We start from the raw sequence: 10,935 nt of genomic DNA on the forward strand, positions 1-10,935 counted from the left end.
TTTTGAGCAGGTTTATTTGAACATGAGAGATGCAACGCTTAGCGAGAAATTCTATTTTACGATAAATTGGCGTGCAGGAAATGTAGTATCTGTTGGGAAATGAGTTAGGTGTCCAGTAGTTTCTAGCTGAGCGCTTGGAGCACTAATTGGGGACACTGTAAACTGAAATTAACAAGACAAGGAAATCAAGTCAAACGTTCATTTTTGAGGAGAGGAGAAACCGGAGTTACCCGGAGCTACAAAATCTCTCGGCGCAGAGTAGCGAACCCTTAAATTCAAACCGCACATGTGACGCCTAGTCTGGTATTCGAACCCAGGCCCGATGGGAGGAAGCGAGGTTTTTTCAACTACTACTGTGCCATCCCACCATGTCCATCCCCATAACCCTCAAGATCCCTGGCACCCCGATACTGATTAAAGTGTACTGATTAAGAGCCTGCATTAGCGCTTTTCAGTAATCTTCTGTTTGTGTCCGGTTGATGACCTTTAATTTTATTGGGAAACCCGTAGTAGACACGGAGAAAAACCTCTCTAACAGAGTAGAGAACCAAAATACTCAACCTACATTTGACGCTAAAGTCTGGGAATTGAGCCCACATTCGCCACGTTAGTGGAATGTGGATGTTTTTCACCATGGCGAAACCGCAGGTCCCCACAGCAAAACGGTAGTCTGATCCCCGAGTAAAGGCCACTTTCACCAAACAAAAACGTTTGACTCTTATTCGTAAATACTTTTGTTGCTTGGGCCATCGTAGTTTGAATCAAAAAATACACAAAACAGCAGTGATAAACATATTGGACTTTTTCATTTTGATAATGACTTGCCGTTTCCGTACATGTGCTCTACATACAAAAGTAACCGGTGAAATTTAAAAACAGCTAGTTCTATATAACAAATCGGATTACGGGACTGGAAAAAAACCTAGCTTAAGCGAATACTTAAACAGTACAAATATATAATAATAATAATTACTAAGAATACTAAAAACAGAAAATTATTAATACAGCATCAGCTTTTCACTTCCGAGTTTGACGTTGAAAGCTGGCTCAAGTTCTTGAATAAAGAAGGTCTCTTTTATTTCACAATGATAGTCATTTTTGCCCTTATGGCCACTGGACAATACAGCAAGTGGGATATTTTTGATATTTAATCGAAGTGCAACACTCTCCTAGTCTTTTGTAAAATAAAAGGAGACCTTCTTTATTCAAGACACTTGAGCCCATCGTTCAACGTCAACGTCGGAAGTGAAAAGCTGATGCTTTATTAATCGTTTCTGTTTTTTATTATATTATAATTATTATTATGATATATTTTACTGTTAAGTATTCGCTTTAGATCTAGGTTCCAGTCCCCTCATCCGATTTGTTATATAGAAATATGCTTGGTTTTTAAATTGTCAACGGTTATTTTTGAAAATGTATTTAGAGTGCCCATTACGAAATGTCAAGTCATTATCAAAATGAAAAGTTTCAATATGTTGATCACGGCTGTTTTGTGGCGTAAACTTTTGACTTTTGTTGTTTTAAGTCAACGGATAGTACAGCGCAACCTCTCAGGCGACGAAATTGTCTTTCTTAATGTTCGCGGTTAAGTAATTATTCGGTACAACGTTACGCACTCCCATAGCTACTCGGTCTTTATTTTGGTTTTGAGATCGAGGGTAAGTGCTCCAGATACATAAACGGATGTCCCAACATTGCGGCCAAAAAGGAGGAACGCGAATAGCATCGACCGATATCCTACCCGACCCATATCCGCTTGATTGAATTGGACAAATGTATTCTCTCCTTTGTCCAAAGCAAAAAACATTCTGATCGGACAGGACAAACCACAGGTGCTCCAGATTTTAGAACTCAATAAGTGCAAGCCATCCTCGACCCCAGAGCTCTTTCTTTTTTTGCGCATGAGAGCTCTCAGACCTGGACAACCCTGATACAAAGTGTCTTCTCATTTTTTTTTTGTAAAGAACAATGACAAGTGTCTTCTGAATTGGTGCATTCATGTTAGCACTAGCAGAGAAACAGGCTCCGTAAGATGCCAAATAGCCAAATGTTGGCTATAAGCACACTAGGGCGCATGTTCACCCCACCCACATAGAGTTTCCCCGAATCTAGGGTCATGCGCAGATATAAGATCCCGGGCTCTGGTTGACTGAGAACGTAAATGCAAGGTGACACAAGCTCGGCGTGGGCCACACATCACGCATAGTCGCAGACAATCATTTCACCTGGGTCATTTAGCACTCATTGACAGGTGTTTGGGCCTTTTTTATTTTTTTGTCAATACATGGATTGATTTAACACCGCGGCCAAAGGGCTGTGGGTTTAAACAGACATTACAAAGGTCCAGAACACAAACAATGCGTTACCAGGACGGAACTAGAAGTGTTCAATAGTGGAAACCTGATTTTCAACTACCAACTAAACTAGCCGAGACTACAGCGTTTTCGAGAAAAGTTTGTCCCCAAAAGAAGCTAAAGAGAGTTCGCGACAATGCCCAAGGAAGTATGGGACAGTATTTCAATATGAAGTGAACGATGCCACGACCGGGGTAAATCGAAGACCTACAATATGGCGAGTCTATTTGGATGAAAGAGTTCTTAGAGACATAGCGTTGATGAAGTGGCAGTACGCGTCAGACTTTGATGTTGAAGCTCTCTCCCGCCATGACGCTACCAAAACACTTCCAAAATCAACAGGGTTCATTAGCAAAACGATGGCTCTGCACGTGCACCACTGATTTTTTGGATAAATTTCCTCAAACTGTTCTCCTCTGCGAAACATGACATAAAATAAGAAAGGTTAAACTCGGCAGAATCTTCCTTCTCTGTGAATCCTAACCCTCTGTTACTAAATTCGTGGGCCTTGATTATTTTACTGAATTTTGAAACTCACTTATTTTCTCAATGTAACACGGCATGGTGGTTTTTTTTTCGAGTGAGAACTTTTCCGATAGCATTGCCGAAGATCAATAAATAATTATGTGTTCACCTATCAAATTAACTGATCATGACAGTTGACCATAATGCCTTTCAGCATTGTCGCGTACTGCTTTAATACTGGAACCTTAAAATCTACGAACGGGGGCGACGTCGACGAAAACGTCACCTCAAAATGTACCGTTGCTCTGGTAGAGCCTTTCGCGATTATTCGCATCTCGTTCATTGTCGTATAATATGGGCATAGTATCCTAAAAAATAAAATGGTACGAGCGGTTTCTGCCTAAAAAGTAGAGAATGAACTCTTCGCTGTTGCATGCTCACGTTGTCGTTAAAAACCTAAAATTTCGTTTCGTCATTTCACGTCGTCGTCACGCAGAGAACCCCAAAAATATGAGCTAATAATCCGTGCCGCACTGTGCAGCACGATTAGTTTCTGCTCTTTTAACCAATGATATCATTGTTTTGATGCGTTTTCTCGTTTTCATCGGTGAAGAAAATCCTGCAAAAGTTAAAGGACAAGCTCCCTTGACTGTGCTTTAATTTTTGCGCTTGTAAAAGATCAGTTTGGTCGAACGGCTTGGTAGGTGCATTTGGCGCCATCAATGGCGGAAAATGCGATATGTTGGATTGACACATTTCAAAAACACTGTGTATCTTTTCTGAGAAAAACTGACCAAGAACAGATTTTGTTTGCAATATTGTTAGATGTTTTGAGGGAATATTTCTAACCTTATCTGGTAATGGCCTGAATGGGAAGATGTCACCGTCTTTTTTTTTTAAAAGACATTAGATCTTGATTTTAAGGCTCAAAGAAATGCCTTTATATCGTTTGCCATGGTAACGTTAAGTTGGAGGAAAATGCGATGTGGGAGTCTACTGATGGGTACTTAATTATCTGAATAAATTTCGTCTTGAATACCATTACCCTTAACTGTATCTAAGGACAGAATTTGCTTATAATTTGTTTGGAAACTATTCGAAAAGATTTTTGTAGATATCATTTTTGATTTCATGTCAATTCCAGTCGAAAGGTAATTTTATGCTAAATGTACTGTTTCAAACATAAATCGCAAAGACAAATTCCTGATTAAAAAGGGGCAAAGGCTGCCTATCTATGAGTAGCAAGAAGAAGTCAGTGCGAGCTATTGCAACCCTTGATTGTTTGTGAAAGCTAGCATATGATGCCATAAGGGACAAAAATTAGTAACCTAACCAACACTCTCATCGGAAAGTGACGTGTATAATTTAGCCAATAAAAACAGAATTTTTATTAAACTATTGTCCGCTGTTTAAAGAGCCCGCGAATTAAGCGTTTAATATACAAAAATGGACGCATCATTAACCGCTCAGACCCACTGGTTTGGTGATACTTGGATGTCCAGAATAATCAATGTCGATAACCCTTAACCGAGACGGTGATTATTCCGGATATCACAAAAAGTGAATCTTAATTATTTTATTATACCAAGAAACCCATAAGGGGTGAAACGTGGACACGATCCCTTGTTGTGCTGGGAAACACGCTTCTGAATATTCAATTTTCTAAGTACCATAGTTGGAACAACAAGAGCGTATGGTTTCCAAATATGGTACTTATCACTGATATCATTCAACAAAAAAATTCTCATGTTCGCACTTGAATATTCGGCAGCTGTGAACGCGCGGTAACCCGGTCAACTCGTATGGTTTCTGATTATAACAGTGAACTGAAAAGAAAAATTTTTAATATAAAAAAAATCACGACAGTACGTGGTTCTCCGGTTCTTCTTTTTTGACTTGTACTTCTTGTCATTTGGGATTACGTTTAGTCTTCATTAGGAGTTTTTTTTTTTGTTTTTCAGTCTTTTTGATTCGTTAGTTTAGTTAATACATGTAGAACCTTTTTTCATAATAGCGGCCAGATAAAATATTCTTGTTGTTTTTTACACAAAAAAATAGGGCTGATAAGCCTTTCTAGCCTCGCTGCACAATGCGCAAAATTCAAAAGAATATGTTAACTAAAATGAGGCCAGTAGGTACAATTAACGTAAATACAATAGAATATCAAATCGGTCGCGATTGCTTGAAAGTGTAATCTATGTCTGCCCCAGGTACCTGCAGAAGGAACAACAGGCAACCCAAACGCATATATTCGGAATGTTCAGTCAACGTAACGATTTGTAGGGTGTATATGGAAAACATGAATTGCCCCAAAAAAAAGCGGCTAATTCCTGGTTTACAGTGATGAAAATAAACGAAATATACTTGCCTTTACTTCACCTTGTGTTCTGTAGTAGCGTTTATCTGATTGAGCAATGCTCAAATCTTTAAAGTAACTGCCAGAGCCGCCTCAGTCATAACTTACTCTCAAACCGATCGCCAAATAATATGAAGCAGAAAAATGAAACCTGTGCTTGTGTGCTCTAATTTTGCGCGGATAAAAGATTCAACAACGGTTTGAACATGCGTTCCACTTGGCGGCACCAGGTATGGTGGTAAGAAAGCAATATTTTGGGGTAATATCTAAGCTCAAAGGTAGGCGCGGTGTGGCCTCATGTTTAGTGCGCTCGACTCCGGATCCAGTGGTCCGGGTTCGGGTCCTGCCTTGCGAACTTGGTGTTGTGTTCTTGGGCAAGACACTTTCCTCTCACGGTGCCTCTCTCCACCCAGGTGTAATAAATGGGAACGCGGCGTCGAGTTTAAATGCTAGGGTTAACACTTCGATGGACTGTCATCCCATCCATGGGTGAGTGGAAATACCTCCTAGTCACTTCATGCCACAGGAAACCAGAGATAGTCGCTGGCTTGATGGGCCTTCTAGGCTCAACACCAAAGCAGTAACCTACCCTACCTTTACCTAAGCTCAAAAGATGAGAAATCGGACTGGACGTCTTTGTATCGTCGAAGTCTGTTAACCCATCGCTTATTTGAAAACTCGAGACAGCCAAGCGAAATGTTAACGAATGAAATTGATCCAAAAGACATGCACATTTTTCATTACCAAAGAAGCTGAATGCTGAAGAAGTTCAAGGTTGAATGATGAGCAAGTGGATCCTGAATCCTGTTGGAAAAAAACTGAATCCGCTCCAGCGGTGACTATACTATTTCTTATACGTGCTAAACGTCAGTTTATTCTCTCTTTTTGCGGTGGTAAATCGATGTTTAATCCACTCGTTTTGTAAATTACACTCCTGTAGACCGCATTTCATTACCATTCCCTTGGGTGATTTCTTTACCGGAAGCCCAAATTAAAAGGATCATTCCAACCAGTAACCCACAGTCAAAAGCAGATTCTGCTTTTACAGTGATTCGTTATCTGCTTTTTGATTATGGGCAAACGAGCAAGATCATTGACCTTGCCTCGAAACTTGTCCTCCTACCAACTTTTTTGTGTGGACCAGCTTCGATTGCCCAGACTCGGTTCACATGTGCTGTGGGGATGAGTTTGTTGGTTCTCCCTCGTCTGCTCCAAGAGGTTTTGTCATCTGCCGCCGGTACTTTGGTTTTCCCCTCTCCATGTGAAAACCCATGTTTAATCTGATTGATTGATTTGATTTCGATTAGGCCAGTTTTCGTCGTATTCTCAAGGTTAGACTTGGATCTAGCAAAATGAAATGCGATTCCCCTGCGTTAGTCTCCATTTCCGTGCTCGCATCCAACCCCATCGTTAGAATAGCGTAGTGCCCCAGCGCAAGAAGCACTTTATATGTTGTTTTCAGATCGATTGTTCAAAAAGAAAAAAAAGACGTTTCTTGTGTAGTTCGGTTTTCCGTGATTACAGACAAATAGAGCAAAATCAAAGACACCAAAATTTTCTCTCAATAAAGATACTTCTTAATCTGAAACCACATTGTTAAATGTAAAACTAAAAGATCCGTTTGACTTTGACCTGACCCCAGCGTTAGGGTAATGTCAAGTAGAACAATGAGGGAACAGAGAGGAGGCTCAAGGGGTTTGGCTCGGCGCGGATATGTTTATTGTTCCCACGAAAGTTATTTCTAGACGAGCGGAGGTGCTTTGTTCTTAGAGGAAGTCTGTCTTCTGAGACGTCCCGCCAATGCAGGTCTGTGCCTCGCTCCTCAGGTTTCTTAGTGAAAAGAGAAAAATGATGGCACGCGTGGAAGGCTGATGAATATAATATTTTCTTTCACAACATCGGGGACCACGAGGTTTTGGCGTGCATCGCGGACGTCTCGGAAGACTTCCGCTCGTGCCATAAAAATAACTTTACGTGGACATGACATATCCCAAGGGCTGGACCGGGAGCCTCCTGTCTCTGGTCCCCTCATTTTCTCCGTTGGTGGTTAAGTGTCCATTGAAACGTTTAGTTTATAGGCTCAATCTGTGCTAAACATTTCGATGAATTTGTTCCAAATATTTCATAACAAGACAAAATAAAATCCATCATTGCTTTTTTTAAGAGAATACATGGTCAATGGGCGGTAACATGATCTCAAAAAAGGTGATAAGTTGAATGGTTCTCGTAGCTTAAACCTAGTAAAATCGTGAACCTGAGAAAATTAAAACAAGTTGCGGGTACTGAAGCTGCGCTTGTAGCACCTTAGTTTGAGTCATTTAACTTAAATTATGATGAAGCGTTTCACTGACAAAAACTTGAACGAATATTTCTTTTTATTTTTTTGTTTCAAAAACTGAGACTGTGAAGCTTTTCCTAGCTTTCGGGCTGTCCTACTGACCATAAGTATTATTCTATTATGTTTGTAAAAATTTTCATGAAAGAAACAAACTTATAATCTGTAGCGTAAGGTAGGTTGACAGAATCCTTTTCCTTGGATCCGGTAAAAATCTTGTTGCCGGCTCCACTCTTTGTTTGTGGCAGGGGGCCTGATCCAAGCTTTTGCGGACCGACAGTGGTGTTGTTATCCAAACGCATTGCAATGGTAATCCGTGCCTGAAAAACCAAAAGTTAATAAACTGAGAAAGTAAGTAAAATCTATGGGCAAATCCTGGTCTGAATATACGTGAAATTTTTCGGGTCAGATTCCAGGGAATGCTTTATGATAGATTGCATGTTCCGAAATAATCGTCTTGTACATTTTCACGCTCATCTGGCATTATCATCGAATGTACAGTACCCAAATAAATTCAATCTTTTCTTTGAACAGGTAATTTGGAAACACTTTCCGTCCACAGTAAGCACTGACTCAGAAATGTCGTGCAGCAATTACTGGGAAGAAAGAATATGCGATCTCTTACCAATGCAGCAGCGGCTAACCAAAAGGGCGCACCAAGCAGTTTGGCTGTTCCGGTGCCGCGGGGCCAGGGGCCTCTGGAGGCACCATCCATTTTTAACCAAACCGTCACTTGTGTTGTTTTGTTTTTTTTTTTTCGACAGCTGCAAGTACGTTGGCAACAGTCATTTCGGTGATTGGTTTACCACTGGCTTGACCGAGGCTGTGCAAAACTGTTGGTTATCTTGTCGTTTGCGTAGTTTGTAGGCATTGTTATTGGGTTGAACGCAATTGGTTGTCGCACCTTGCCAAGTTCAGTGGAGGTGCGTAGTGTAAGTAATCGTTCCAACTACTTCGTGGAACATCTTGAGGGGTGGTACTCTTGGTTTTATCCAGGTATCTTAGCTGAGACAGCTTCCTGAGTCTGCTCAGCTTGCAAAACCTTTTCCGCAAGGTCTTCTGCCTGATCAATCCTTCGGGCAATGGTGTCCAGCAATAGCTTTTGAAGGGCTGCTGTCTCATGGCCGAACAATTAAGTCGGCTTGCTCAGCGTCGAAGGGCCTGCACTAAGAAACCCCTAGAAGCCAAGAATGGTAGGGCATCTGTTCGTGACGGTAGAGTGATTTCCTTTTGCTCCTGGCATCCGCCAAATGCTCCTTAATCAGTTTTTGAAGCTCTCATGTCTGGAATCAAACTTCCAAGACAGGATCAGGAAGACCACTATATATGGCCAAAGTCACCTTATTCCTCATCTAAATGGGAAGAAAATAGTATGTTAGTATTGAGAGGACTGTGCGTAGAGATCTTAGGACATTCCTGGGCCATCTCAAGTTTCTGATATATTGATAAATGTAAAATGTGAATGTAAATGTGCGCTTAGTTTGGACCCACCATCCCTACAATGGCTCTTTTCAGGATCAACCGGCTGAATTGGATCGGACCGAATGCATGTGAACGCGATCCACGTGGTATCACCGCAAACGCCAGACCAGATGTAAGTGGGAGTCGATTTTGGGGAGGGATTAAAACCGTAGTACCCGGAGAAAAACCCTCGGAGTCAGGTTGAGATCGAACTGAAACTCACCCACATACGAACCCGAGCCCAGAGGTTGACCTGGGTCACAGAGGTGGGAGGTACGATTGCTGACCCCTAGACCACCCTGACTCCCCATAAGTAATTGTAATTTTAAATGAGCTGTTTAAAATCTGTTCAAGTTTGATTTACACTGGTAATCAGGTTTTTAGGATCACTATAATTTTCCCACCGTGCCCGATCCTCCTAGGGACTCCAGTGTTAATTTTCGGTCAGAACACTCATCAAAACTCAAAGTACAATAAGTCACTCTTTTGTATAAAACAAGTTCGATCTTCTACAAAGAGAGAAAGTTTAACGTTTTCTTCTCGTACCCTTATACCCTATAAGTAGTAGCACCATCTCTCGGTTAATCTTTACAGCTAAGCTCTCCAGAGCTCTAATTATTCAAAGTTATTAAAGGATAAGACCGAGGATCCAGCATCTTGCCTTACTCCCCATGCTGAGAGCAAACCGGTTCTCTTTTGTAAAACCACAAACATTAACACAGCTCAGCCTCGAGGCTCGTTGTTGTACTCATATCCATTTTCGTGTACTACAATGAAGGGCCAAGATGAATGCAGTCAATACTCTTACAGAGGAAGTTAAATTTTTTCAAAGTCAATAGCCACTTAGATGTACCCAAGGATTCCCTTTTGACGAGTGGATACTCAATCACCGTGGTCATCAGTAGTTCAATTCTGATGAAATCAAAAATAGTTTCTTCCCATGACAGTGGGGCCTCTGTGAGCTCTGATCTATCAACGTAGTTCTTTCCTGAACCACACGTTTTACCCCTTCAAACGCCTTGCCTACTGGTACTACGTTGGCTTTTGGTATGCAACACGTAAACAGCATTATTTGTACGTTAGATTGTGTCAACAATACAAATGTACTTCCGAGTCGTATCCTGCAATAACGGATCTACTTATAGTTCGACAGGCCACGTTAGCTAAGTGGTCACGCTTTTCCCAACTTTACTACACCATGCCCCCCCCCTTAAAAGGGCATTCCCTTATGGAAAGCAGCAAGGAGGAAAATCCTGCAAAAAGTCATCAGGAGAAGTCACTTGGCTCCCTATCATTAAAAAGATATAAGGGGTTATCACTATTGGTGCTAATGTAAAAAAAAATCATCAATGTTTTATTTTGATTGTCAAGGCACAAAGTCTCTCATCCATAAAGGGCCAGGTACTTCTCTTCTTGGTCTGTCCAAAAGAGGTCGTGGTACTTCTTCTACTATGGGATCTAGAATTTCTGCTCAGATTTCTGTCGAAACACTTGGTCTCCATCTTCGGTATACCATTGGAGTACATCAGTTCAGTATCATCCGGAATATTAGGGTGGAGGGGTATGAGATCCTGCGCACTGGCATACATAGAGTGGTGGTTGACTGGCTGATCAGTTTGCGGGTCCATCGGTACAGTGATCAACACACTGCTGTCAGACGATTGACATGATACTTTTCGCTTTCTGCGATTCTGTACGTCGTCGATCCTGTCAGTCAGATCACTGATTTTTTTTCGATCACTTTATAATGGCCTGTCCATTGGGAATGACAACTTCTCTTTGTCTACCCTGTCTTTATGGCAGGAACATGGAGGTTACACAAGATCTCAGACCTTAAAAATGTCTTCTCCAGCAACTCGACGATCGTAGTAATCCTTCTGTCGTCCTCTGAGCAGTCTGTTCAAGTCTCTCTATCTCTCTGTTGGGCTTCTCTAGTGTAGATCTTAGCTTACTGACATACT

The 10,935-nt window shown here is 41.3% G+C and overlaps 1 pseudogene; it reads right to left on the bottom strand.

The window, feature by feature from the left end:
* Positions 1-7,626: 7,626 nt before the first annotated feature.
* On the bottom strand, positions 7,627-8,384 carry LOC137986417 (uncharacterized; annotated as a pseudogene).
* Between the last annotated feature and the right edge of the window lie 2,551 nt (positions 8,385-10,935).

Source organism: Montipora foliosa, unplaced genomic scaffold, assembly GCF_036669935.1.
Source record: "Montipora foliosa isolate CH-2021 unplaced genomic scaffold, ASM3666993v2 scaffold_20, whole genome shotgun sequence".
Lineage (NCBI taxonomy): Eukaryota > Metazoa > Cnidaria > Anthozoa > Scleractinia > Acroporidae > Montipora > Montipora foliosa.